The sequence below is a fragment of the Felis catus genome, chromosome D1 (genome assembly GCF_018350175.1).
Source record: "Felis catus isolate Fca126 chromosome D1, F.catus_Fca126_mat1.0, whole genome shotgun sequence".
In the NCBI taxonomy this organism is placed as follows: domain Eukaryota; kingdom Metazoa; phylum Chordata; class Mammalia; order Carnivora; family Felidae; genus Felis; species Felis catus.
The window spans coordinates 10,444,006-10,448,207 of record NC_058377.1 but is presented as its reverse complement, the minus strand read 5'-3'; the positions used below and the strand labels follow the sequence as shown (position 1 = coordinate 10,448,207).

Genomic DNA, 4,202 nt, shown 5'->3' with positions numbered 1-4,202 from the left:
AGTAAAGGCCTGCTCTTCAAGGCAGTTTTCCAGTTTCACATTTTGGCTTTGCTGTTCTGACACACTGGACTGTTTTGTTAGTTGGTAATGCAAATCTTCCAAGACCTCTACAATCTAATTTAGAGGTCATTCCCGATGGTCATTGGGAAGCCATTTTCAGGATGTTAAATTAGTGTATTGTATAACTGAGGGAACAGTAGTTCCTGGAGGAGAAAAATATATGCTGAGAAATATAAGAAGAACACCCATGAAATCCATGGATAGACAGAAAGAACTTCCATTTCCTAGGGTGACACTGACACCTCCTGCTGTGACTTGTCCAGCTTTCCTGCTGGTCTCTATTCCATCCTGATTTTTATTCCTAAGACTTATCACTGACTAGCATCTAAGCCATTCATCCATTCATTGGTCAGCCACAAAACACTAATTGAGCACCTGCTGTGTGCTAGGCTCTGCACCAAACACTCTACAGAATTAGTCACATCCCTGCCCTTGACAGCACACAGTCTGATGGGGGGGGGGGGGTAAACATATATGTAACCTTACAATTGAGTGGATGGGTTTAAGGACAACACGCCAGGTGGTGGGCATGGCAAGGGTACAGCAGGGCAAAAAAATGTTTAAAAGTTCTGCTCAGATTAAATAAATGGAAAGAGGAAATTCTTGGCTGTCTTAATCTCATGAAGATTTTTGTCTACCAGGGAGCATCCAAAGTCTTTATGTGAAAAGGTTAATGGTCAGGAAGGACTTTATGGTTCAGTGCTGTCAAAAACTGAAGTGCGTTGCCATAGAAACCATTCTTCAATTCATTCTCTTTCTGCGTTTCAGACATATTAATCTCTCACTTTCCACGGTAAGATTTGCTCCTCTTTCATTCTCAGATCCTTAAGTATGCCATTCCCTTTACCTAGGACCCTCCCTCTACCACATCTTCCTTCATCTTGCTGGCTCCCACTCTTTCAGCTCAGCTTGGAGGCTACTTGCTCCAGCAACCCTTCTAGGACCACTGCCACCCACAAACCATGTGGTCTTCATTAGCCTCAGAGCTGTCCCTGCTCTTACACTCTTTGTATTTTTTCCAGGTTTGTCTTTCCAGATTGCCAATAGTAAGTTCCTTGAGGACAAGGGTGTTGTTTGTCTTTATCATCAAATCTCCAGAGTGTAGCAGGTACGTGGTATATGGAAAGACACAGTTGACTGAACAGAGCATTCGTATATATACATTCATTTTCAGAATACAGCAAAAAATAAAGCAATAGCAACTCCATCCTTCTCATAGAATCAAAGTATTCTGCTCTTTCAAGCACATAACAAAGTTCAATAATTTAGTATTTCAGTTGCAAATCAACCCACAAATAAGACTAAATACAAAGGACATGATTGTTTTAAGATAGAAAGGTCAAATTTGGCTATTGGTTTATTTCTTCAATGATAACCTGAGAAGGTTAATAAGGCTCCTGATTGAGAGAACTACTAAGAACCCTTGTTAAGAGCTGAAAAAAGTGACGGGGCTCCCCACCCAGGGGCCTCACTGGTAGGGTGGCTGTTCTTGACATTATCTGGCTCATGATCTTGAGAATACAATTAAAGTTGTGAAAATCTCCCCACCCCAAAGATGCACATGGACACATATTTAGAAACCTGCTTACTATTTCAGAGGTTCCCTGATGCCCCTGAGCTCACGCACAGACTTCCAACTGAGAAGCCCTGGCCTAGCATGAAGTATCTATGAAGATTCACAGACAGCTATGTGAGCTATGTGTTATTGAGGACATAGGTCACAAAAAGCAGTTTCTCTTTCCTTCTCAAATCCTCAGGGTGACAGCGACAAAAGCAGCTATGACAGCCACCAGCTGCACCCAGCCACTGACAGATACTGAACAATATGGAAAGAGCATATTGTAAATTTCTTGAGGTCTGGGTCTGTGTCTGCTCTATTTATTGTAGCATCCCAAGTGAAAACAGAACAAGAGGCAAAAACTTGTGGAGATTTAAAAGAGAAAGAAAGAACAGACATCGATGAAGACAAAGAGACAGCATTACAAAGAATCAGAAAAAGGTAAGAGGACACAGAGAGACAAAGACACAGGAGAGTCACGGGGAACCAGGACCCAAGGCATTAAGTCTCGTCACCTCCCACATGGCCTTCCCCACAATTAGCTTCAGAGCTGCCATGAGAAGGCACTAAGCTGGCCAACTGTAAAACTGTTTAACTTGTTAGGACTTAAATCAATAAGAACCAGTGTAACATTTGTGCTTCGTGTTCCTCTTATTTACGCAAAAGCCAAACTGAAGAAAAACTCTATTTCTCCAGCCTTAAACATTTCCTCCGGGGAGCTGAGTTCCTTCAAAATCAACAATGAAACGTTGAGGGGGAAAAGAATTAAGCACATCGGCAAAGCTATATTTAGATCAAGCTCAAAGACCCTCTTGGTTTTCTCCTTGTCTCCAGCTGCTTCCAATCTCAGCACAACTCCGCAATTCAATTGCCACCGATTTGCAGCTTCCCATTGAGGCCTCTGGCCTGTCTAAATGCAAGAGCCAGGAAGACTGGCATGGAAGACGTGGACAGCAGCTGCGGGGGCACAAGTCTGGTTTAAACCCACCCCTCCAAAGCAGATATGCTTCAGACAAACTTATGCTGACCAATACTGGGGTGTCCTACCCTGCCTTCAAGGCTCTCCTTGGGGGATCCTAAAGCCTTCTCTAAACCCTCGCAGGCCAAGGAGGTGGGAAAGGCAGCATGGTAGTTAAGCGCACAGGGCTGGCTTTCCGTGCCTTTCTGGCTTTCAAGACGTTGAAGCAAGGATGCGGTGGGTGCTCAGGTTTGACCTTCGAGATTTCCCTGGGTCCTCTCATAGCAGCCATGATCAAGTGTGCTGACAACACAGGAGTCGAAAATCTGTCTATCATCTCTGTGAAGGGGACGAAGGGACCACTGAACAGACTTCCTACTGCTGATGTGGGTGACACGGTGATGGCCACGGTGAAGAAAGGCAAACCAGAGCTCAGAAAGAAGGTACATCCAGCAGTGGTAATTTGACAACAAAAGTCATACTGGAAAAAGATGGCATGTTTCTCTATTTTGAAGGTGATGGGGCTCATAGTAAACAATACCGGCAGGAAAAAAAAAAAAAAAAAAAGGTTCTCCTATCACAGGACCAGTTGCGAAGGACTTTGCAGATTGTGGCCCAGGACTGCATCCAATGCTGCCAGCACTGCATGATTCCTTGGTGCCTTTGTTTAAAAAAAATTAAAAATTATTAGCTCGAAAAAGGAGAGAACACAGGGCTGGCTTTGAATCCCAGCTCTGCCTCTTACTACCTCTGTGGCTAAGCCAGTTATTTAGCCTAATTTCCGGCTCTGTTTTCTGAAAAATGGGCAGAATAAAATCTGCCATATAAGGTGGTTGTATCACACGTGACTCTTGGAGGAATGCAGGGAGCAGAATACGTGTTGCATGGTAGAAATTCGGTAAACATCCCCTGATAAGACTAACCCCCCCCCACACACACACACACACAAAATGCTGAGCCATGCCTACATCGGAGCGCATAACCACAAGGACTGAAATGATCCAACAACAGGTCTGTTTCACCACTACCCCAAGGGGGGTGGGGGGGGGGAAGCCTCCTCTCCATCTCCAGTGCCGATCACACTACGGGCACTGCAGGAATGCTTGGCAAACGAACACAGTTAGAAGCTAGCGTGGAAAACCGGTTTCTCTCCTGGACTTTCACACTCTCAGGATTTCTGGCCACCGGAAGTGTGGGGTTCCCCCAGCAATTCTCCACCACCAGCTAGGTGTCCTATAATTTAACCCAGTTCTAAGGCTATCCACCTGGAGAGCGTGGCAGACTCAGCAGATTAAGGGCTCAGTCCCACGAGACAGCCCTCATTCCCCCTTTAAGATGCCAACTCTTGCCACCTGTGGTTTTTAACGTTTATTTTTAAGAGAGTGCAAGCGGGCGTGGAGCAGAGAGGGAGACGCAGGCTCCAGGCTCCGCACGGTCAACACAGAGCCTGACGGCGAGGCTGGAACTCACCAACCCTGAGATCGTGATCTGAGCCAAAGTGCGACTCTCGACCGACTGAGCCACCCAGGCACCCAGCTGTCACCTGTACTTCCGACCAGAGAGCTCCACATCAGAGGCTCCCCCCTCGGCCTCCATTCGCCTCATCTGAAGTGGCTCGCAGAACTC

At 45.9% G+C, this 4,202-nt stretch overlaps 1 pseudogene; it reads left to right on the top strand.

Annotated features, from left to right (window-relative positions):
- The first annotated feature begins 2,471 nt into the window (after positions 1-2,471).
- LOC101081571 lies at positions 2,472-3,226 on the top strand (annotated as a pseudogene).
- The last annotated feature ends 976 nt before the right edge of the window (positions 3,227-4,202 follow it).